Source organism: Dendrobates tinctorius, unplaced genomic scaffold (genome assembly GCF_039654945.1).
Source record: "Dendrobates tinctorius isolate UK_male_01 unplaced genomic scaffold, ASM3965494v1 ptg000107l, whole genome shotgun sequence".
Taxonomy (NCBI): domain Eukaryota; kingdom Metazoa; phylum Chordata; class Amphibia; order Anura; family Dendrobatidae; genus Dendrobates; species Dendrobates tinctorius.
In genome coordinates this window covers 29,052,988-29,079,346 of record NW_027361775.1, presented here as the reverse complement: position 1 = coordinate 29,079,346, position 26,359 = coordinate 29,052,988, and positions in this window count along the sequence as shown.

The following is a 26,359-nucleotide window of genomic DNA, read 5'->3' as shown; positions in this document are numbered from 1 at the left end:
ATAGGTTTTCTCTTTAAAAGCATGAATATCTCTGTCCATATTTGATATAATGGACACTTTCTTCCTATAAATACAATATTAATATACATCTTGGGCTCCTCCGTCAGGCGCAATAGATCTGACAGGCACACAGTAATTAGTTTCACCTCTCTCTCCTTGCCCACTTATCAGAAATCCCCACCCCTCCTAGTTATCTCCTGACTCTACAGGCTCTGTGAAACCTGATATCACAGTGACTCAGCAGACCTTCTAGTGAGCAGATATCAACACTTTGGCTTCTCAGGCACATTGCGCCTGATTTCAACACAAATTGAAAGGTTAGTATTTTCTTTTTTTATTCATCACGATTGTGTATTTAGCTTGTTTTATGAAGGATTAATGCTAAGTTAGTGTACATAAGTACTGTTTTCTTAGACAAAAGGAGGGTGGCTTCTAAGGCACATTGCGCCCTAACACATACTCTTTCTCTCTTGCTTCAGATTTTCTGCTGCAATGGCCAGAAAACAGTATGATTCATCTAAACCCCTTCATTTAGAAGAAATGAAGATTTTTTTGTTAGAAGATGATGAGGAAGAACCAGCAGTAACTGAGGATTTAGAGGAATCTAGTGACATTTCATCTGAAGATGAGGTAGCAGAATGTAACACTGATTCTGGAACAGAGCAGGATGGTGATGACACTGATACAGAGGAAACAGACACAGATCTAGCTTATTATTTGGGCAAAGATAAAAATACAAAGGACGTCCCAAGGACGTTCCAGAACAAACACCGACTCTACCACCTTCTAAAAGACGCAGTTGTACTACCTGCTCATTTGTATCTGGTTTCAGAAGGCTTTCTAAATATGACTGCAAAATATGTAAAGAATCAATCTGCCTTTCCCATGCAACTTTCGTCTGCCAGCCTTGCTTTTCTAAGTGTACCTGTGCTGCTTCTGCTGCAATTGAAACCACTGAAGATGAGTAGAAAATAATTAAGTAACATCTAAGTGCAATATCCTTTAAGTTTTTTTCCATAATTTTATATTTAAGCAATAGTTAAGTAAAGATAACTGGAGCCTATTTGGCGGTACTACCGAAAAGTGGTACTTTTAGTTTTAATAAGTTTATGGTTAATAAATGTTTTTTTTTGCATCTGATTTGGTGTAATCTCTTTTAATACATTCCTATGAAGGTCACTGACTACTTCTATAGTCCTGAAATTGAATATGTAGCTACTATAGGTGGTTTTCTGACCTGTGCTTGTCAGGCACATTGCGCATGAACTGAGGAGAATCTATATTGCGCCTGACGGAGGGTTACTATGTCTTACTGTCCTCTCTGCACACAGAAACCAATTAAAGTTCAGCTATCATTTTTAAACACCTCTGGAAAAATTAAAACCTCATTGATTGGTTGCCGTGGGCAACACATAGGGAAATATATCTGAAATATGCACAAAAGTAGAGGTGCAGAAAGCTTTATACAGGGTGGTGGATGTAATATCCACACGTTATGAAGAATTCAAGGTATTAAACTTTAGATATGTTTTATTCTTCGTCCTCCAGCACACAGCATAACAGTTGCATTCCCATGCTACACAGAAGTGAAACTGAAACTTCCCTTCTCATCCCTCTTGTCTCCACCCCCCAAGTCCCATAAGTCTGGCTTGCTTAAAGAGACAGATCTAATTATTATACATTACATCATCCCTTTTTTTTTTTTTTTTTTTTTTACTATAAATAACCCATATTACTGATAAATGCAACAACATGAAAACGTCCAAAGAAATCATATGTCCATTTTGTCTTATTTGTTCAATTCCAAAACCAGAGAAAAAAACCAAAAAAAACCCAAAACAAAACTGTAGTTACACTTCTTCAATAAGCCTCGATGGAGCTCTTCTCTCTCGTGTGGGATAACGTCTGGGCTCATTGAGAGGGTTCATTATTGATGGACCAGCTACCTCTTGTTGGTACTCTCCACCATCGGATACCAAATCTTCCACCAAAGAGAGTTCATTGTCATCATTCTGCGGTATGACTTTAAAATATGAAGAATTTCGCGTTATGGAGTGTCCATCTCGTTCAGCTGTGATCATGCTGCCTTTCCTTTTAGTAACATAATATTTTGCAGGACCATATACAGGTGAGGTCTTGTTGGTTGGTCTTTGACGTACCACCACGACATCCCCTCTTTCGATGGCACTTGACTGTGTCCTTCGCCTTCTGTCTGCATAATGTTTCATGGCTTGTTTGTTGGAGAAATCTGTGGATCTCACTGAGGAGTCACTCGGTCGGGGATGGCTGGTCACATCAGGGAGACGTATACGCAGGGTTCTGCTGAACATTAAATGAGCTGGAGCAGCATTAGTAGTGGAGTGTGGCGTATTGCGGTAATTACGCATGAATTTGTATAATGACTGTTTCAGTGGGATGTGCTCCAGACTCGCTGCCTTGATACGTTTCCCCAGAGTGCGCATAAAACGTTCCACAATTCCATTGGCTTGCGGCCAGCAAGGTGTGATTTTCCTGTGATTGAATCCCAAGTATTCAGAAAATTGTGTAAACACATGTCCATTGAATGGAGGTCCATTGTCTGTTTTGACCACTCTTGGAATACCATATGCCGAGAAAATGTTGTCCAGCTCTGGTATGACATTATTAGCAGATGTTGAAGAGATAAATGAAATGACAGGGTATCGAGAATATTCATCAATTGTTACGAGAATGTATTGGCCATTTGGCAATGGTCCATATATATCGACTGCCACTTCCTCCCAGACAGCAGTGGGTAACGGAGACATTTGTAATGGCTCTAAGTTTGATGATGGAGTGATTAATTGACAAGTAGAACAGCGTCTAATCTTTTCTTCCACCAAGTGATCCATGTTTGGGAACCACACTTTTTCTCTGAGTAAGTTCTTTGTGCCAACAATTCCTAAATGACCTTCATGTGCTATCTGTATGACTAAGTTACGCAAAGTCTTAGGTACAACTAGTTTGGTACCTCGAAGAATGAGGTGTTCTTCAGTGACTGATAATTCCTCACGTACGTTTGAGAATAGTTTTAACTCTTTCAGATCAATCTCAGAATCAGGAAATTTTTCCTTTTGAATTTCATGCCACCTTCGATTTTGGATGATTTGTATTAGGGCACAGAGTGTCTTGTCTTTTGTTGTTTCATTTATAAATTGATCAAGAGAAAGTGCTTTTGGCACGGCATGATCTGTAACAAAACGTAGGTATTCTTCAATGGAGGGATGCACAGGTATATCATCATTAGTAGGATGTCTTGAAAGATAATCAGCTGGATTTCTGTATTTTCCAGGTTTGTGAACAATTTTATAGTTGTAGTCCTGTAGACGTAGGCCCCATCGTTCAATTCGTGCAGGCATTTTAGCTCTGGGATTTCCAAAAATTGTAAGAAGTGCTTGATGATCTGTGACAATGGTGAAGGGAGCTCCAAAGAGAAATAAGTGAAAGTGTTCACATTCCCAGACAACTGCCAAGCTTTCTTTTTCAGGTTGAGAATATTTTCTTTCAGTGTTTGTTAAGCTCTTACTTGCATAAGAAATGATGTGAGGATTTTGATTGTTATCCTTGTACTGTGCTAGAATAGCACCCAGTCCCACGGGACTGGCGTCCACAATCAGTTCAGTTCGAAGAGCTGGATCAAAATAAGCCATAGTGGTTGTCGAGCAGAGTTCATTTTTAATTGTTTCAAAAGAGGCCTGACAGTCTTGAGACCATTGAAAAATACAACTTTGTTTTGTAAGTTCCCGTAGTGGATTGCTGATTGTTGAAAAATTCAGAATATATCTAGCACAGTAACTTGCCATTCCAAGGAAAGAACGCACTTCACTGGCATCCTGTGGAATTGAGGCTGTTCTGATAGCTTCCACTTTCTTGGGGTCTGGTTGTACTCCTTTTGCCGAGAAGATGTGACCATAGAATTCTATTGAACCCTTGTCAAACTCGCACTTCTCTTTGTTTAAAGTGAGTCCAGCAGAAAGCAGACATTCGAAGATAGCATATAGAGCACGATTATGCTCAGCTTGAGTTTTACCAAAAACCAATATGTCATCACTAGAGTTGAGCGACTTTTGGTTTTTTAGGGTCGCGTTTCGTTTCGTGAAACCCGACTTTTCCAAAAGTCAGGTCGAGCAAGATCGTCCGATTATAGGGAAAAGTCGGGGTCGTCCCGAAACACGAAACCCAATGTAAGTCAATGGGGAATAAAAGTCGGCAGTGAGAGGAGGACAGGAAACACACCTACAGTGCCCATTTGAATGCCAAAAGCATCAATTCTTCTTACTTAAGCTTGTCAACCTTAATTAACTTCATAATACAAGTTACGCACTGAAAAATGGGGGTTATTTGGCTAAAGTTGTGGGGGGGGAGGGCTGGCTGCAGGTTTTCATGTGCCCTGGGCGAAAGAGCGCCCCTTTAACACATACCACAACTCATCATGCTCCGATACGGCAGATAAATAGCGGTATAGTACAATGAAAAATACCTCACTTTTTACATCTCGTGACGAGGCCCATCTATTTCTCCATACAGAATCATTGGTCCCATATAATGTTTGAAACAGTATATGATGAGCTCCACATAATGCTACAGTATATGTTGGTCCCCATGGATGAAGCTCCACTGTCTTATGGGCCCAAATAATGCTCCAAACATAATGGGCCCCATTTCTAATGCTCTAGTGTATAATGGGCCCTGTAAATGCTGCTCCAGTGTCTGATGTCCACCTTTGGAATGTTCCAGTGTATGGTGGGCCCCATCTATCATTCTCCAGAGTATAGTGCTCCCCAAAAATTGCTGTCCCAACATTGAAAACAATCAAATAAGTCTCCTCGCTAGGGAATCCCTGTACTTGTCTGGACAGGTGCTGTAGCTTGCTTAACAGCTCGCCAGCCGTTCTCACGCCCAGTATGGATTGCACGTGATTGCACAAAGGTTAGAAAGGGTACCGTATCCCTGGATAACATGTATGGATAGCGTACACATTCAAAATATATGTCTCAGGAGGCAGGCTCAGACGGTGTTAGGCCCAGTATGGATTGCACGTGATTGCACAAAGGTTAGAAAGGGTACCGTATCCCTGGATAACATGTATGGATAGCGTACACATTCAAAATATATGTCTCAGGAGGCAGGCTCAGACGGTGTTAGGCCCAGTATGGATTGCACGTGATTACACAAAGGTTATAAAGGGTACCGTATCCCTGGATAACATGTATGGATAGCGTACACATTCAAAATATATGTCTCAGGAGGCAGGCTCAGACGGTGTTAGGCCCAGTATGGATTGCACGTGATTGCACAAAGGTTAGAAAGGGTACCGTATCCCTGGATAACATGTATGGATAGCGTACACATTCAAAATATATGTCTCAGGAGGCAGGCTCAGACGGTGTCAGGCCCAGTATGGATTGCACGTGATTGCACAAAGGTTAGAAAGGGTACCGTATCCCTGGATAACATGTATGGATAGTGTACACATTCAAAATATATGTCTCAGGAGGCAGGCTCAGATGGTGTTAGGCCCAGTATGGATTGCACGTGATTGCACAAAGGTTAGAAAGGGTACCGTATCCCCGGATAACATGTATGGATAGCGTACACATTCAAAATATATGTCTCAGGAGGCAGGCTCAGACGGTGTTACGCCCAGTATGGATTGCACGTGATTGCACAAAGGTTAGAAAGGGTACCATATCCCCGGATAACATGTATGGATAGCGTACACATTCAAAATATATGTCTCAGGAGGCAGGCTCAGACGGTGTTAGGCCCAGTATGGATTGCACGTGATTGCACAAAGGTTAGAAAGGGTACCGTATCCCTGGATAACATGTATGGATAGCGTACACATTCAAAATATATGTCTCAGGAGGCAGGCTCAGACGGTGTCAGGCCCAGTATGGATTGCACGTGATTGCACAAAGGTTAGAAAGGGTACTGTATCCCTGGATAACATGTATGGATAGCGTACACATTCAAAATATATGTCTCAGGAGGCAGGCTCAGACGGTGTTAGGCCCAGTATGGATTGCACGTGATTGCACAAAGGTTAGAAAGGGTACCGTATCCCCGGATAACATGTATGGATAGCGTACACATTCAAAATATATGTCTCAGGAGGCAGGCTCAGACGGTGTAGGCCCAGTATGGATTGCACGTGATTGCACAAAGGTTAGAAAGGGTACCGTATCCCCGGATAACATGAATGGATAGCGTACACATTCAAAATATATGTCTCAGGAGGCAGGCTCAGACGGTGTTAGGCCCAGTATGGATTGCACGTGATTGCACAAAGGTTAGAAAGGGTACCGTATCCCTGGATAACATGTATGGATAGCGTACACATTCAAAATATATGTCTCAGGAGGCAGGCTCAGACGGTGTTAGGCCCAGTATGGATTGCACGTGATTGCACAAAGGTTAGAAAGGGTACCGTATCCCCGGATAACATGTATGGATAGCGTACACATTCAAAATATATGTCTCAGGAGGCAGGCTCAGACGGTGTAGGCCCAGTATGGATTGCACGTGATTGCACAAAGGTTAGAAAGGGTACCGTATCCCCGGATAACATGAATGGATAGCGTACACATTCAAAATATATGTCTCAGGAGGCAGGCTCAGACGGTGTTAGGCCCAGTATGGATTGCACGTGATTGCACAAAGGTTAGAAAGGGTACCGTATCCCTGGATAACATGTATGGATAGCGTACACATTCAAAATATATGTCTCAGGAGGCAGGCTCAGACGGTGTTAGGCCCAGTATGGATTGCACGTGATTGCACAAAGGTTAGAAAGGGTACCGTATCCCCGGATAACATGTATGGATAGCGTACACATTAAAAATATATGTCTCAGGAGGCAGGCTCAGACGGTGTTAGGCCCAGTATGGATTGCACGTGATTGCACAAAGGTTAGAAAGGGTACCGTATCCCCGGATAACATGTATGGATAGCGTACACATTCAAAATATATGTCTCAGGAGGCAGGCTCAGACGGTGTTAGGCCCAGTATGGATTGCACGTGATTGCACAAAGGTTAGAAAGGGTACCGTATCCCTGGATAACATGTATGGATAGCGTACACATTCAAAATATATGTCTCAGGAGGCAGGCTCAGACGGTGTCAGGCCCAGTATGGATTGCACGTGATTGCACAAAGGTTAGAAAGGGTACCGTATCCCTGGATAACATGTATGGATAGCGTACACATTCAAAATATATGTCTCAGGAGGCAGGCTCAGACGGTTTTAGGCCCAGTATGGATTGAACGTGATTGCACAAAGGTTAGAAAGGGTACCGTATCCCCGGATAACATGTATGGATAGAGTACACATTCAAAATATATGTCTCAGGAGGCAGGCTCAGACGGTGTTAGGCCCAGTATGGATTGCACGTGATTGCACAAAGGTTAGAAAGGGTACCGTATCCCTGGATAACATGTATGGATAGCGTACACATTCAAAATATATGTCTCAGGAGGCAGGCTCAGACGGTGTCAGGCCCAGTATGGATTGCACGTGATTGCACAAAGGTTAGAAAGGGTACCGTATCCCTGGATAACATGTATGGATAGTGTACACATTCAAAATATATGTCTCAGGAGGCAGGCTCAGATGGTGTTAGGCCCAGTATGGATTGCACGTGATTGCACAAAGGTTAGAAAGGGTACCGTATCCCCGGATAACATGTATGGATAGCGTACACATTCAAAATATATGTCTCAGGAGGCAGGCTCAGACGGTGTTACGCCCAGTATGGATTGCACGTGATTGCACAAAGGTTAGAAAGGGTACCGTATCCCCGGATAACATGTATGGATAGCGTACACATTCAAAATATATGTCTCAGGAGGCAGGCTCAGACGGTGTTAGGCCCAGTATGGATTGCACGTGATTGCACAAAGGTTAGAAAGGGTACCGTATCCCTGGATAACATGTATGGATAGCGTACACATTCAAAATATATGTCTCAGGAGGCAGGCTCAGACGGTGTCAGGCCCAGTATGGATTGCACGTGATTGCACAAAGGTTAGAAAGGGTACTGTATCCCTGGATAACATGTATGGATAGCGTACACATTCAAAATATATGTCTCAGGAGGCAGGCTCAGACGGTGTTAGGCCCAGTATGGATTGCACGTGATTGCACAAAGGTTAGAAAGGGTACCGTATCCCCGGATAACATGTATGGATAGCGTACACATTCAAAATATATGTCTCAGGAGGCAGGCTCAGACGGTGTAGGCCCAGTATGGATTGCACGTGATTGCACAAAGGTTAGAAAGGGTACCGTATCCCCGGATAACATGAATGGATAGCGTACACATTCAAAATATATGTCTCAGGAGGCAGGCTCAGACGGTGTTAGGCCCAGTATGGATTGCACGTGATTGCACAAAGGTTAGAAAGGGTACCGTATCCCTGGATAACATGTATGGATAGCGTACACATTCAAAATATATGTCTCAGGAGGCAGGCTCAGACGGTGTTAGGCCCAGTATGGATTGCACGTGATTGCACAAAGGTTAGAAAGGGTACCGTATCCCCGGATAACATGTATGGATAGCGTACACATTCAAAATATATGTCTCAGGAGGCAGGCTCAGACGGTGTAGGCCCAGTATGGATTGCACGTGATTGCACAAAGGTTAGAAAGGGTACCGTATCCCCGGATAACATGAATGGATAGCGTACACATTCAAAATATATGTCTCAGGAGGCAGGCTCAGACGGTGTTAGGCCCAGTATGGATTGCACGTGATTGCACAAAGGTTAGAAAGGGTACCGTATCCCTGGATAACATGTATGGATAGCGTACACATTCAAAATATATGTCTCAGGAGGCAGGCTCAGACGGTGTTAGGCCCAGTATGGATTGCACGTGATTGCACAAAGGTTAGAAAGGGTACCGTATCCCCGGATAACATGTATGGATAGCGTACACATTAAAAATATATGTCTCAGGAGGCAGGCTCAGACGGTGTTAGGCCCAGTATGGATTGCACGTGATTGCACAAAGGTTAGAAAGGGTACCGTATCCCCGGATAACATGTATGGATAGCGTACACATTCAAAATATATGTCTCAGGAGGCAGGCTCAGACGGTGTTAGGCCCAGTATGGATTGCACGTGATTGCACAAAGGTTAGAAAGGGTACCGTATCCCTGGATAACATGTATGGATAGCGTACACATTCAAAATATATGTCTCAGGAGGCAGGCTCAGACGGTGTCAGGCCCAGTATGGATTGCACGTGATTGCACAAAGGTTAGAAAGGGTACCGTATCCCTGGATAAAATGTATGGATAGCGTACACATTCAAAATATATGTCTCAGGAGGCAGGCTCAGACGGTTTTAGGCCCAGTATGGATTGAACGTGATTGCACAAAGGTTAGAAAGGGTACCGTATCCCCGGATAACATGTATGGATAGAGTACACATTCAAAATATATGTCTCAGGAGGCAGGCTCAGACGGTGTTAGGCCCAGTATGGATTGCACGTGATTGCACAAAGGTTAGAAAGGGTACCGTATCCCCGGATAACATGTATGGATAGCGTACACATTCAAAATATATGTCTCAGGAGGCAGGCTCAGACGGTGTTAGGCCCAGTATGGATTGCACGTGATTGCACAAAGGTTAGAAAGGGTACCGTATCCCTGGATAACATGTATGGATAGCGTACACATTCAAAATATATGTCTCAGGAGGCAGGCTCAGACGGTGTCAGGCCCAGTATGGATTGCACGTGATTGCACAAAGGTTAGAAAGGGTACCGTTTCCCTGGATAACATGTATGGATAGCGTACACATTCAAAATATATGTCTCAGGAGGCAGGCTCAGACGGTGTTAGGCCCAGTATGGATTGCACGTGATTGCACAAAGGTTAGAAAGGGTACCGTATCCCCGGATAACATGTATGGATAGCGTACACATTCAAAATATATGTCTCAGGAGGCAGGCTCAGACGGTGTTAGGCCCAGTATGGATTGCACGTGATTGCACAAAGGTTAGAAAGGGTACCGTATCCCCAGATAACATGTATGGATAGCGTACACATTCAAAATATATGTCTCAGGAGGCAGGCTCAGACGGTGTCAGGCCCAGTATGGATTGCACGTGATTGCACAAAGGTTAGAAAGGGTACCGTATCCCTGGATAACATGTATGGATAGCGTACACATTCAAAATATATGTCTCAGGAGGCAGGCTCAGACGGTGTCAGGCCCAGTATGGATTGCACGTGATTGCACAAAGGTTAGACAGGGTACCGTATCCCTGGATAACATGTATGGATAGCGTACACATTCAAAATATATGTCTCAGGAGGCAGGCTCAGACGGTGTCAGGCACAGTATGGATTGCACGTGATTGCACAAAGGTTAGAAAGGGTACCGTATCCCCGGATAACATGTATGGATAGCGTACACATTCAAAATATATGTCTCAGGAGGCAGGCTCAGACGGTGTTAGGCCCAGTATGGATTGCACGTGATTGCACAAAGGTTAGAAAGGGTACCGTATCCCCGGATAACATGTATGGATAGCGTACACATTCAAAATATATGTCTCAGGAGGCAGGCTCAGACGGTGTCAGGCCCAGTATGGATTGCACGTGATTGCACAAAGGTTAGAAAGGGTACCGTATCCCTGGATAACATGTATGGATAGCGTACACATTCAAAATATATGTCTCAGGAGGCAGGCTCAGACGGTGTCAGGCACAGTATGGATTGCACGTGATTGCACAAAGGTTAGAAAGGGTACCGTATCCCCGGATAACATGTATGGATAGCGTACACATTCAAAATATATGTCTCAGGAGGCAGGCTCAGACGGTGTCAGGCACAGTATGGATTTGACGGCCCAGATTACACAGCGGAGGAGCAGGGAGAGGTAAAGATTGCAAATGCTGGGGCCCTGCCCAAGCAAGGGGGGCCCACTCGTGGGCGTCGGTACTGGCACTGGGCCCCTCATAGTACAGCGGTGTGTCTGACGGCGGGTGTGCACCACCACCGTCAGAGACACTTGATTGCACTATGAGGGACCCTGTGCCAGTGCCCGCGCCCAAAAGTCGGCCTACCCACGTGTCCAGGGCAACGGCACTCGCACGGTGTCATGCGGTAGGTGGTGACCCCAGCCATGGGGGGGGAGGCAGCACAGTTAGGGAGTTTTAGAAAGTGGCATATGTTGATGTTGGACATTCAGCTAATGCAAAAGGCGAAATAGGTGAAGTACCAGGAAGAGGTGGACCAAAGCAAGCCATTTTTCTGTCACCCTATGTGTCATCAGGGGAAGGTGGGACAAAATCCTTGGAAACCCATGCGTGGTTCATTTTAATGAAGGTTAGATCATCCACATTTTGGGTTGACAGACGGGTCCTTTTTTCTGTCAGGATTGATCCAGCTGCACTAAAGACTCTTTCCGATAGCACACTTGCAGCTGGGCAAGCGAGCTCCTGTAAGGCATATTGGGCCAATTCAGGCCAGGTGTCCAGTTTAGCGGCCCAATAGTCAAAGGGGAATGACCTGTGTGGGAGAACATCGATATGGGAGGAAAAGTAGTTTGTAACCATAGTTGACAACTGCTGTCTCCTGTCACTTTCCATCGATGCAGTATTACCAGTTGTGTGAGCGGTATTTGAAAAATCAGTCCACAACATTGTCATGAAACCCCTGTCTCCAATGCCACTTCTGCTGTGTGCACCACGAACACCTCTGCCAAGCTGCCCCCGGCCCGTACGGCTCGTGTGAGAACCATCACCGCTGCTGTGTGCTGGGAATGCCTCAAGCAACCGATTTACCAGAGTTGCTTGTTTATTAGCCAATATTAGGTCAAGGTTCTCCTGTGGCATGATGTTTTGTAATTTGCCTTTATAGTGTGGATCCAGGATGCTGGCCAACCAGTAGTCGTCATCGTTCATCATTTTGGCAATGCGGGGGTCCCTTTTTAGGATCCGCAAGGCATATTCTGACATGTGGGCCAATGTTCCCGGTGTCAATGATGCACTGCGAGTGCTGGGTGGAGGAGCACTTTCTGGCAAATCCACATCCCTCCAGTCACGCACAAACCCTGTACCAGACCTTGCCACGCCAACATTTTCACTTGCCCCACGAGATGCATCCTCCTCCCCTAAGTAATCATCCCCATCATCCTCCTCCTCCTCCTCTTCTTCCTCCACCTCGTCCAGGAGAGGTCCCTGAGCAGACAATGGCTGAATGTCATCAAGGATTCCCTCCTCCTCTTCCTCCTCATCAACATTGGCTGCAGACGCCTGCTCCTTAAGGTGCGTCAAAGTTTGCATGAGCAGACGCATAAGTGGGATGCTCATGCTTAGGATGGCGTCGTCTGCGCTTACCAGCTGTGTGCATTCCTCAAAACACTGAAGGACTTTACAAAGGTCTTTCAGCTTCGACCACTGCACGCCTGTCAACTCCATGTCTGCTCTCAAAGTGCCTGGCCGTGTATCCTCCCACAAATGCATTATGGCCTGCCTCTGCTCGCACAGCCGCTCCACCATGTGCAGGGTGGAGTTCCACCTTGTTGCAATGTCGATAATGAGGCGGTGGTTGGGAAGGTGGAGCAATCGCTGCAGCTTCTGCATACGAACGGAGTGTACAGGCGACCGGCGGATGTGCGCGCACAGTCTTCGCACCTTCTGGAGCAGGGCTGTTAACTCCGGATAATTTTTAAGGAAGCACTGCACCACCAGGTTCAAGGTGTGAGCCAAGCAAGGTATGTGGCTGAGTTTTGAAAGGGCTATGGCTGCCACAAAATTACGGCCGTTATCACTAACTACCTTGCCTGCCTCAAGATGTACACTGCCCAGCCATGACTCAGTTTGTCGCTTCAAGTACTCGGCCAGCACCTCGGCGGTGTGTCTGTCGCCCAAACACATCATCTGCAACACAGCCTGCTGACGCTTTCCACTAGCTGCTCGATAGGGGGACACATCATGTGCAACAGTGGCAGCTGCAGATGGAGTGCTCATACGACTGCGCTCTGTGGACGAGCTTTCGCTTCTGGAGGAGGAGGAGGAGGAGGAGGGTCGAACGCCTACAGCCAACTGTTTCCTATACCGTGGGCTAGGCAGCACTGTCCCACCACCGCTGTCCCCTGTGGACCCTGCATCCACCACATTAACCCAGTGCGCAGTGATGGACACGTAACGGCCCTGGCCATGCCGACTGGACCATGCATCAGTTGTGAGGTGCACCTTTCCGCTCACTGACTGCTTGAGTGCATGGACAATGCGGTCTTTCACATGATGGTGGAGGGCTGGGATGGCTTGGCGAGAGAAGAAGTGGTGACTGGGTAGGTCATAGCGTGGTACTGCATAGGCCATGAGTTCGCGGAAAGCTGTGCTTTCCACCAACCGAAAGGGCATCATCTCAAACGAGATTAGTTTGGCAATGTGGGCGTTCAAACCCAGTGTACGCGGATGAGAGACTGAGTACTTTCTTGACCTACTCATAGTGTCTGGGAGGGTGAGCTGGACTTGAGAGCTGCATATGGTGGAAGTAGCGGTGGACAGGGCGGACTGAGAGAGGGTTGATGATGGTGATGGAGTTGGTGTTCTTTCTGATGGCCTAGAATCAGTCTTTCGTTGATATAACAGTGGGATTCCCTGACTGCTGTGGTCTTGCAACGACACCTCAACATTTGCTGCTGTGCTAACCGGTGGGCTTACAGTGGGGGAAACAATGTAGCATTGCTGACTACCTTCGTTGTGATCAGTTGCACATGTGGCACTTGAGGTTTGGTGTTGTGTCCACGCTTGCAAGTGCATGCTGGTTAAATGTCTAAGCATGCAACTGGTATTCAAATTTTTCAGATTTTTCCCTCGGCTAAAGGTCTTTGCGCACTTCTTACAGATAACCTTGGCCTGATCATGAGGATTTTGGTCAAAAAAGTGCCACACTGCACTCTTCCTACTTTGGCAGACATTTTGTGGCCTAGCACGCTGTGATCTTTTGACCCTCTGGACAAGCTGTCCAGCAACTCTTTTGATGTTTGGAACCTGTCTTTGGAGTGCTCCGGGCCTGCCAGATAACAGCTGTTGCGATGTCGATGTCTGCTGTGGATGCTCCTCATCTGAGCTATTGGAAGCAGCACCCTCTTCCCCCAATGGATGCCAATCTGGGTCAACAACTGGGTCATCCATCACCTCCTCTTCTATGTCATGTGCACCTTTCTCTGTGTGACCGTGTATGGTGGTATAGTGTGCGGGAAGGGGCACCTGAGTCTCATCAGGGTCAAAATCTGGCTCTGTACACTGCGAGGACAATGTAGTGCTCTGAGTGAATGTACCAGCAGAATCATCCATCAGCGGCTGTGCATCAGTGCACTCCATGTCAGATTCATCTTGGCCTGGGTAATTCACCATTTCACTTGATAATCCAGGCATGGTATGTGAAAACAGCTCCATGGAGTAATCAGTAGTATGGCCTGCGTCATCCTTCAATCTTGGTTGGGGTGAAGGACACAAGGAAAGGTGTGGTTCATGAACATGAGCCTCCAATGACGACTCAGTGCTTTTACTTTTTACAACTGAAGAAGAGGAGGCGATAGAGCTGGAGGCTGAGTCAGCAATGTAAGACAAAACTTTTTCCTGATGCTCTGCCTTTAAAAGCGGTTTGCCAACTCCTAGAAAACTAAGCGTTCGAGGCGTTATGTAGCCAGACGATGACGCAGGGTCAGCACCTCCTGCATTCGGTCCTATTTTGCTCTTGCCACTACCATCAGATCCACCACCAACACCATCATTACCAGCTGCCAACCCCCGCCCAATTCCACGGCCTCTTCCACCAGCCTTCCTCATTTTTGGTAGAAATGTAGACAAAATCCAACAAACTATATAGTAATGTAAAACAAGGTACAAGGTGTCTATAGGACAGGGGAGATTTAGAATTTCTGCACACACTTGTGGACAGTGGACACTTTTGGATTGTGTGAGGCCCACTGATATCTGAGCGCTATGTGACAGGCTTGATGGCACAGCTGCCTGTGACCAAAGTGACGAGAGGATAATGGAGATTTTGAATCTCTGCGCACACTTTTGGACACTGGACACTTGTGGATTGTGTGAGGCCCACTGATATCTGAGCGCTATGTGACAGGCTCGATGGCACAGCTGCCTGTGACCAAAGTGACGAGAGGATAATGGAGATTTTGAATCTCTGCGCACACTTTTGGACACTGGACACTTGTGGATTGTGTGAGGCCCACTGATATCTGAGCGCTATGTGACAGGCTCGATGGCACAGCTGCCTGTGACCAAAGTGACGAGAGGATAATGGAGATTTTGAATCTCTGCGCACACTTTTGGACACTGGACACTTGTGAATTGTGTGAGGCCCACTGATATCTGAGCGCTATGTGACACGCTCGATGGCACAGCTGCCTGTGACCAAAGTGACGAGAGGATAATGGAGATTTTGAATCTCTGCGCACACTTTTGGACACTTGTGGATTGTGTGAGGCCCACTGATATCTGAGCGCTATGTGACACGCTCGATGGCACAGCTGCCTGTGACCAAAGTGACGAGAGGATAATGGAGATTTTGAATCTCTGCGCACACTTTTGGACACTGGACACTTGTGGATTGTGTGAGGCCCACTGATATCTGAGCGCTATGTGACAGGCTCGATGGCACAGCTGTGACAAAAGTGACTAGAGGATAAGGGAGATTGGATTGCTTTTAAAAAAGCAATTTGCGGAGCAGTGGGTAAACAGCAATGCCAGCGTGTCAGGAAGCCTTAAAAGGCAGCCCAACAACCAACACCACTGATACACCACAATATAGCCTCCCCTTGCACTGCACACACAGTGACTTGTGTGTTGTGCAGGCCAAATCGCTAGCAGCAGAAGCAGTTTTTTTGTCTTCTTCCCTGCCTAACGCTCTCCCTACAGAATCAGCAGCAACCTCTCCCTATACTAAGATCGGCAGAAGTAAGATGGCGGTCGGCGTGCACGCCCTTTTATACCCCCTGTGACGCCCACCAAAGCAAGCCAATCACTTGCATGCCCTTCTGAAAGATGGTGGTGACCCGTGCCTAGGTCATCACGTTGCCCACAGTGTCCGTGGATCCTGATTGGCTGAAAAAGAGCGCAAAACAAACTTTTGAAATGCGACTTTGGCGCGTAAGTCGCCGACCTCGTGGCCGACCTCATCCTAGGGTCGGGTTTCGTTTCATGAAACCCGACTTTGCCAAAAGTCGGCGACTTTTGAATTTTTTCGACCCGTTTTGCTCAACTCTAGTCATCACTGTAATTAAAGGCATTTGGGATGTGTTGAATGACACTCCTTATTGCATCCTGAAAAATTTCTGCTGCTGAGCAGACTCCAAAAGTCAATCTTTTGTATCTTCTGAGGCCCACATGGGTGGAAAATGTGGTCAAGTATCGGGACTCTGGACTCAGTTCTAATTGATGATATCCCTTATTGAGGTCGAGCTTTGAGAAGACGGTGGCTCCATTTAATAAATGAATAATGTCATCAATCGTAGGTGAGATATGTCTTTCCCTCTGGATAGCGGTGTTGGGCAGGCGCATGTCAACACACAGTCTCACTTGATCAGGAGTCTTTGGTTTTGGAACTACCACAAGTGGAGAGACCCACGGAGTGGGACCAGCAACAGTTTCGATAACGTCCTCATCCATGAGCAATTGGAGTTCCTTTTCTACCTTCTGTCTCAGGTGAAATGGAATACGCCTGTGAGGCTGGGCTACTGGATGAACATTGTCATCCACATGAAGGTGTACTTGAGAGTCCTTTAGTTTTCCCAAACCACTAAATAGGGAGGGAAAGCTGTTCAGCATAGTTTGTACATCCATATCCGCAGGGTCAGTTATGGTATGAATAATCTGGATGAGCCCTAGCTCCAAGGCAGTGTGATAGCTGAGAAGACAGCCTCCCGATCCTTGTAATGTGTGGAAAGTGGTTTTCTGCCTGTTTTCTTTATATCTAATTTCAGCATCAAATTGTCCCATTATAGCTAGAGGTGTTTTAGATCCATAAGGAAAGATTTTAGTCTGCACTTGTTGTAAGACTGGCCTTGTTTTCAATTGTTCATATGTAGTGCCATCTATGATATCCACTGAAGCTCCTGTATCTATTGTAAAGGTAATGTCAGTGTTGCAGATTGAGAGTGTAACACAGGGAGACTGTACTGAACCAGTGACAGAGGTAGTGAACACATAGTTCTCAGTCGCAGACATTTCTTCTGTGTCCTGATTTATCACTTTTACATCTGCAGATTTTGTCATAGGCAGCGGAGGCTTGTAGTGCGCTGATTTGCAAACAGCTGCAAAATGATTCCCTTTTCCACATTTACTGCAGGTTTGTCCCATAGCTGGACATTTGTTCTGGTGGTGAGGGAAATCCTGTCCACATCTATAACATTTCTTCTGTTTCTGGGCTTGTTTGTCTGGTAAATTTTTCTGTTTGAGATTATGCACATGTAATTTATCCCCATTCTCCATTACTGTAGCCTGATGATCTGCTATTTCTATAGCACGGGCCATTTTGAGCAAATCATGTAGACAGATATCCTGCTGCAGAGCCTTACGCCTTAGGTTATTAGACGAGCAGGTGACAATTATTTGAGTTAGGATTTCATCATCTACATCTGTAAAGGCACATCCATGTGCTAACTCTTTCAGCCGTGTGACATAAGTGTCTATGGACTCTTCTGGAAGCTGCTTGGCAATCCTGAATTTATATCTTTCATATCTGATGTTCTGTTTGGGGTTGAAGTAGCCAGTGAGAGCTTTAGTGCAGTTGCTGTATGTGTCTGTTTCTGCTGCAGGTAACGTACTGTATATGTCATAGACTCCTGTGCCTGCACAATGCAGGAGCAAAGCTCTCTTTCTTTTCTCCTCCTTTATGTCCATGGCTTCTAGGAAATTCTCAAATCTGTTTAGCCATTTTCTCCAGTTATGGGAGAGATTAATGACATCAGTCATATCGAATTGTGGGAATGTGTGTAAGTAGTCAGCCATGATAGAGTCTCTCAGTGGTGCTGGCGTGTGAAGCGATAAAATATAGTCCGTACTCACAGCAGTAGGTGATTATATCCCATCCTCGTCGCCAGTTGTAATATCCACACGTTATGAAGAATTCAAGGTATTAAACTTTAGATATGTTTTATTCTTCGTCCTCCAGCACACAGCATAACAGTTGCATTCCCATGCTACACAGAAGTGAAACTGAAACTTCCCTTCTCATCCCTCTTGTCTCCACCCTCCAAGTCCCATAAGTCTGGCTTGCTTAAAGAGACAGATCTAATTATTATACATTACAGTGGAGACAGACAAGAATTTGATCTATTGATATAATATTAGAAACTATGCACCAGGTCTCCTTTTGTTAGCTCTGCCTGGGGGCCATTGGCAGATTATAGAGCATCTTGGAGGAGTGGGTAATGTATCTTTGCATTTGTAACGTGGGGCGGTAGCTGATGGTGAGGTACTTGTCTCTTATGCCCTGGCGCATTATATGAAGGTGTCTTGGCTGGGTGTGGGGACTTGTACTGTTGCGGCGTTATGCCCTTCCCTGCCACATGTAACCCATGACTTGGGTTGGCCAGCTGTCTGACAGTTCAATGAGGGAGATCACTATTCAAAAATAAACTTTTTACTGAACGGTAACTTGGAAGCAATCATATACAAGAGATATTGGGCACGTATCTTGATGAATGTTTCCTACACAATACGGAGCATTTTCCACACACAGTATCAATTCTTTCCTCTTTTATATCTTATCCTCAATCTTCAATATTCCCTTACACTTCACCAAAGCCCAGGTCAGTAAAACATTCTAGTTAGCAAGAGTCCTATTCTCAACCCGCAGTTCTGAGTTTTATTTCCCCTCCAGGGAACTATATTGCCAGCATGGCAGGTACTTATCTTCTCTGTTTGTGATGCTGTGGAACTTCTGATCAGGGCACTCGCTTTGTCTTACTTACTCTGTCCCGTCTAGGCCCGTTACCTTTATGAGTTGAAAACTTTGGGCTGTACTGCTAGGCGTCCTGACCCAGGACCCGTTTCCGATCGATCACTCGATGTTCTTTCAGTTACTTCTCTCTCTGCTACGTTCTCACTATCCTCTTTCTCTATCTCTTATCTCATTAGCGACACCAACATAACGTGGCACCGTTGACATCAGAAGTTAGGTCTTCTTTCTGCTCACTCTGGGCCCTTTCTGACATTCTGAAAGGAAGCTGTGTCTGTCCCTTCAGCCTAGCCCCTCCCACTCTGGGCTAGTGCCAACAATTAACTCTAACTTTCCCCGTTAACTACCTGTTGCTGGACAGAATACAGTAACAACACCATAATGCATTTCAAACTTCACATTATGCATATTCTTCAAGGGGGAAAGTGGGCAATATATCCTTCTACTTATATATTGGGAAGAACAGGGAGGATGGAGAAGAAGAGGCTTGTGGGAAATGTAGTTTACATTGGTCATATAGGAAGCACTGAATCGACCCAGTCACAGAGTTATGGAGGAGTGGGAGACAGAAAAATATTTAAGAAGTTAGCCAGAGGGTATCTGGTTGCTTGATAGAGGTACATTAGAGGAATTATTAGGCTAGGAGTTTGGAAAAACAAAATGATATATTCTTGGATTACCCCTTTAAGTAAATATGTTGTATGTATGTACCTCTTAAATAAATAAACTCCACAGTGATGGAAGATGATGACAGAACTTCTTTGGGGTCTGAGGAGGTTAAAGAAGTTGTCCACTACTTGGACAACTTCTTCTCATACCCTTTGCTTGGTCCCTACAAAACAATAAAGCTTATACTCCCCTCTCATGCTGGCAGTTGATCTCCCTGGGGTGCTGGCATCACATGTTGTGACACATGACGCTAGCGCCCAATCAGCACGGGTGTCAAAGACCCCACCTTCGTACGAATTGAGCATGAAGAGGAAGTCCAGGTTACAGCTGATCTCTGACTTCCTCTTCATGTTCGATTTGTTCAGCGCTGATTGGGCACCGGGCTCGCGGTTCACAACATCGCACGAAAGCCTGGGGACGACGTGTGCCGACACCACTGGAATGGCGCTGCAATGGGAGGTGAGTATAGGTTTTATTATTTTAATCGGGGCCAAACATTTTGACCAAGAAGGGATTTTCCTAGTAGTTTCAACCCCTTTTAAGTATTTTCTTTTATAAACTGTGGTGAAGGGCAATGTTTTCTCATGTCTGTGATTAGTTCAGAAGCCAAGATTGAGATTTGCCACTTGCATACAGTGTTCAGACTTTTGCAGTTCCAGCAATCTCACTATGACTTTGGGCCCATTTAGAAAAGTATACAAGTGGTGCATGTGCACCATGAAAGGTGCTGTAAGTGGGGTGACCGGGGTTCACCATCTATGAACTGTGGTGACCTTTTTCATGGCAGCGCTACACACTGCAGGAACACTCTCATTCTACTGTTTCATTGTGAGTCAGATGACATGGATAGCAGTCGTATCACTGACGGGACCACTATCCAAATCATCCAGATCATCATGGGGCATGCCCATTAATGCAGTGTCATCAGACTGGTAAGGAATATGGTATTTTATCATTACATTATTGTTTGTCTTTAACAGGGGACATGGGCTTCAGTGGATTATGTTCTCATTGGACAGGTGAGGAATATGGTGTTTTACTATTTTTTGTCTTTTACAGGGGACATGGGCATCAATGTATTAGGTGTAAACATGGGTATAACTTTGCTTTTTTGTTTTTATTTCAAATAAAGGTGTCAGTGTCTTTATTTCAATTAAAGGACTTCATTCTGGCTGGGGTTTTTTTACAGCAGAAAATACCCAAAAGAGACACCATTCTAAAAACTGCACCCCTCAAGCTACTCAAAACTACGTTCACGAAGATTATTAACCCTTCAGGTGCTTCACAGGAACTAAAGCAACGTGGAAGGAAAAAATGGACATTTTAATTTTTCCACCAAAAATTTTCTTTTAGCATCAGTTTTTTCATTTTCACATGGGTAACAGGATAAAATGGATCCTAAAATTTGTTGGGCAATTTCTCCTGAGTACACCGATACCTCATATGTGGTCATAAACCACTGTTTGGGCGCACGGCAGGGCTCAGAAGGGAAGGAGCGCCATTTGACTTTTTGAATGGAAAATATGCTTGAATATTTAGCGGTTGCCATGTCGCGTTTGGAGAGCCACTGTGCGCCTAAACATTGGAGCTCCCCCACAAGTGACCCCATTTTGAAAACTAGACCCCCGAAGGAACTTATCTAGATGTGTGGTGAGCACTTTGAACCCCCAAGTGCTTCACAGAAGTTTATAATGCAGAGCAGTGAAAATAAAAAATAAATTTTTTTTGCTCAAAAATGATTTTTTAGCCAGCTATTTTTTATTTTCCCAAGGGTAGCAGGATAAATTGGACCCCAAAAGTTGTTGTCCAGTTTGTTCTGAGTATGCTGGTACCCCATATGTGGGGGGGACCACTGTTTGGGCACACGTTGGGGCTCGGAAGGGAAGTAGTGACGTTTTGAAATGCTGACTTGATGGAATGGTCTGCAGGCGTGATGTTATGTTTGCAGAGCCCCTGAGGTACCTAAACAGTGGAAACCCCCCACAAGTGACCTCATTTTGGAAACTAGACCACCCAAGGAACTAATCTAGATGTGTGGTGAGCACTTTGAACCCCCAAGTGCTTCACGGAAGGCTATAACGCAGAGCAGTGAAAATAAAAAATCATTTTTTTTTGCTCAAAAATGATTTTTTAGCCCGCTATTTTTTATTTTCACAAGGCTAACAGGAGAAATTAGACCCCCAAAGTTGTGCAATTTTTCCTGAGTACGCTGATACCCCATAAGTGGGGGTAAACCACTGTTTGGGCACATGTCGGGGCTCGAAATGGAGGGAGCACTGTTTGACTTTTTGAACGCAAAATTGGCTGGAATAAATGGTTTGGCCGTGTCGCGTTTGCAGACCCCGTGATGTGCCTAAACAGTGGAAACCCCTCAATTCTATCTCCAACCCTAACCCCAACACACCCCTAACCCTAATCCCAACCCTATTCCAACCCTAACTACAAGCCTAACCGTAATCCCATCCCCAACCCTAACCCTATTTCTAACCCTAATTCTAATTCCAACCCTAGCCCTAATAATATTTTCTTTATTTTATTATTTGTCCCTACCTATGGGGGTGATAAGGGGGGCGGTTATTTACTTTTTTTTTATTTTGATCACTGTGAAAGTTTATCATAGTGATCAAAATAAATGAATGAATCTGCAGCGTTCCAAGATGGCGGCGCCCATGATGCTGGACGGCGGGACACCGGGACGGCTAGCGGGAGTTCAGAGGCACCATGGAGGGTGAGAGGGGGTGATTGGAGGGCGGGGGGAGCGGAGGGAAGGTGGGGGGGCAGATTATGATGGTGGCTGCCGATCGGTGCCGTCAGACAGTGGCAGCAGCCGATCGGTGCCGTCAGTCGGTGTGGGGGGTCGGGTCTCGGTCTCCAGCCATGTCCGATGCCCCCTGGGGTTAACAATGAAGGATCCTTTGTGTGCGGGTTGGGTGACCTTTCAGTGACCCTGGTCACCCGACTCGCAGGGGGGCAAACAATTCATGACGCCACATAGGTGTCATGGGTCATATTGGCACGACTTTTCATGACACCTACGTGGCGTCAAAGGTCGGGAAGGGGTTAAAAAATGGCATGGGACCCCTCTATTCTTGATAACCAGCCATGATAATGCTGACAGCTGAGGGTTGCAGCCCGCAGCTGTCGGTTTTGCCTGTGCTGGTTATCAAAATAGAAGAGACCCCAAGTCACTTTTTTACTTTATTTATTGCACAGACACTGGTTGAGGAATACTCTCATCAGCCTCACCTGCTCCTGCTGCTATCATCGACAGCAGGCATAAGCAGATGAGAGTAGTGCTCTCATCAGCAGATGCCTGTGAACAGTGGTAATCTTTTAATGCCGGTCAAAACAGCTGGCTCTCATGCTGTCATCTGACAGCATGGGAACCTCAGCTATCTGACCTATGGTAACTCACTTAATACTGATCAGAGCCATTGGTGTTTCTTGCGCTGTCACACAAATGACATCATGGGAAACAGCCGATGTTCAGGCTGGATAATCTGAACAGTAACACGAACTTCCTGGAGAAGTCTGTGTTCGGGGTCCGTGCTTGACACTAGGTCTTCGGTACGGACCCCTAATTTTACTGTTTGGGTTCGCCCATGACTATTCAGTTTACACAAAAATAATATGTTCTCATGTTCTCATCTCACATATCCGTGAAGCTTATTCTGACCTTAGAGAAAGCATTTGTGTCATTAAATATTTTTAATTAGTATAAAAAAGATAACGCTCCTTCTTTATGTTACATTGGAGAGTACATAGTAATTGTGACAGCTTACTATTTCCATGATTAAAATAGCAGCAAAACATCACTAATAATAATTGTTAAATGTTTCAATAGTCCTTGCTACGTTTGTTATTTTTATTGTGCACTTACAGTACATAGGCAAAGTATTTTAATAAATTATTGATTTAAGTGCTATTTATCCAGATTGCGAATTTGTCATGCATCTGACACTCTCAGCTTATTAGCATGACTGAGTGGCAGTAAACCACTCAGAGATGCACTTCATTTTACATTTTAGAAAGTACAGTTTCCCCATAATTTGGAAGATTAATTTAATACTGGTAGATTAGCTAAAAAGTAATTTCATAAAAGAACATGTGCGAATATACATGTATTTTCCCTTTAAGTTTCAGTGTTATTACTACATACTTCTAGCATTAGGACATTTTCATATGATCAGAGATGATTGCTTCTGATGTAGTAAACAGACATGGGATGTATTATATGGCTCATGTTAAAAATGTGTGCATACATAGTTGGGCATTAAATAACTCAGCATTTTAAAACTTTCAAGTACAATTTTATCACATTGATCAATTTATTGTCTCTATTACGTTTGAAGTTTAAATCAACCAAACTTAGATAACTCTATGACTGTATAGTAGTCTTAAGGCCCCGTCTCACATAGCGAGATCGCTGAAGCGTCACCGATTTTGTGACGCAACAGCAACCTCACCAGTGATCTCGCTACGTGTGACACGTAGCGGTGACCAGGCCCCCGCTGTGATGTCGCTGATCGTGCTCGAAAGTCCTGGGCCATTTTTTAATCGCTGGTGTCCCGCTGGCCAGCATGCACCGCTGTGTTTGACACCGACGAGCGACCTCGTTAGCGACTCAGAAATCATGGACGCAGGCGGGAGTCGTCAGAATAGCTGTTGTGTGACAAGGTCCCAATGACCGCCGAGGTCGTTATAAGGATCGCTGGATTGTTGCTGCGTCGTTGGGTAAGTCTGCCTGTTTGACGGCCATGTAGTGATCATGTAGCTATGCACCAGTGATCCTTACCAGGTCGTATCATTATCGGGATCGCTGGTGCGTCGCTTAGTGTAACAGTACTCTTAGTTTAGTTCAAAGGAACTAGGAGGTCTGGATATTGAGCTGTAATACAACCAAAGCAAATATATTCTGTAAAGAATATATTTACTCCTTTTCTGCTAAAACCAACACTTCTCTAAATTGAATGTATAATTACCAACTGTCCCAGATTTCCTGGGACTAACAAAAGGGGAGTGGTTTATGCAAACCCGCCCAAAATTGGGTGCTTTGGAAGTAACAAGGTGATTCAGGAAAGAGGTGGAGGATGTTGGTGAGGCTTAACCATCTCAGCATTAGGGTCGGCTATCAGTCAGTGCTAGGGGCATGGTTAAAGTTGCTGCTCTCTATTAATTGAGTGGTGACTGAAACAGTGTCGGCCGCACCCTATGATTGAAAGGCCGAGGCTGCTGAGGGGAATAAAGTTAATTTCCTCCCGGCAGTGGGAATCTCAATTTAGCAGCTGCACGGTGTCATAACACCATTAACCTGAAGATTAATGTCATATCTGCAATCTAATAGTGCTTTTTTACATAACAGGTTCCCTTTAAATAAAAATTTGAACACTTGTAATTTTCACTCTGCCACTCGGGTTATTTTAAAGTCATATTACTGTTTTTTTCAGAAATGCACATATATATTAGCAGCAACAGACTGACTCAGTCCCTTTCTTTTGTATTATAGCATGTAATGAGCATGTGCAAAGGACAGTGTGAGGGGAGATGTGCAGGGGGTGCTGACATCATCTATAATGAATAGTGGGTCCTTTGTTATCAGCTACGTAAAGAAGTGTTACTTGTATTCTGAAAAGCCTTTTTAGGAAGCATGTGAGTCTATAATAGCCCCGGCAGCCAATGTGAAAATGATAAGAATTCTATTTTTTTTAAATACAGATTACGATTTGAAAAAAATGTCACTTTTTAAAATAAAGTTAAAACAAAAACCTTATTTGAGCAATAGATTATTTTTTTCTTTTTTGATATTCTTTTTAAACTCAGGCATTGCTGACTTATTGTATCAGTTTCATAGTTTGATATAAATTGATAGCGTTTGTCTCAATTATCTGTGCACCATTACATAAATTGCTTTAAATCAATGGAATAATTGAATCATTAGAAACAATGTAGTTGCCTAACAAGTTATGGTTCATCAAATGTTTAAAGATTTTGCCTCAACAAGAACTCATAGTACACAGAATGGATTTTGTCATCTATCACCACTGCTCTTTATCACTTAATCATTATGCCTGTTTGTCTTCTCCTTCCACAGGTATGTTTGATACTGCTACCCAGTTTCTCCAACGTCTGATATTCCTTGTCTCTGCTGCTTTTACCTGCTGTGCTTGATTCTGGCCATGCCACTACTTCCTCCCCACGTTTCCTTACTACCCACTTGTTTAATCTACATCTGGCTCAGCTTTGATTAACTGATTAAGATGAGTACAGGCCCCTCCCCTCTATTTCAAACTTGAATGCATTTCTACATCTTTATTTTGTGAGCAACATGTCTGCATAGACTTTAGTCTGATTGTGCATCATCAAAGTGAATCATTATAAGTGTACAATAATGAATTCGACCAGAAATAAACCAGAAGGAAACTGAAGGTAACTGGATACATAGTCACTGTAAACAATGTTTCTGTTCTATCACTCCTATAGTCCCCCAATTCCTACTAACTCCCCTAATCCCTACATCTAGTAATGAGCTAGTCATCTCTCCCTACAGCCTCTCCATTCACCTCACCTCATCCTCAGATCTGTTCCTCAACACAAAATCCTTTGTCTCCAAACACACACAGCTCCCTCATGCCCTCTCCTGCTCCCACCTACTAACACTCTCTCTGCTCCTCCTCACTGCCGGCAATATCTCTCCAAATCCAGGTCCTCCCCCCACA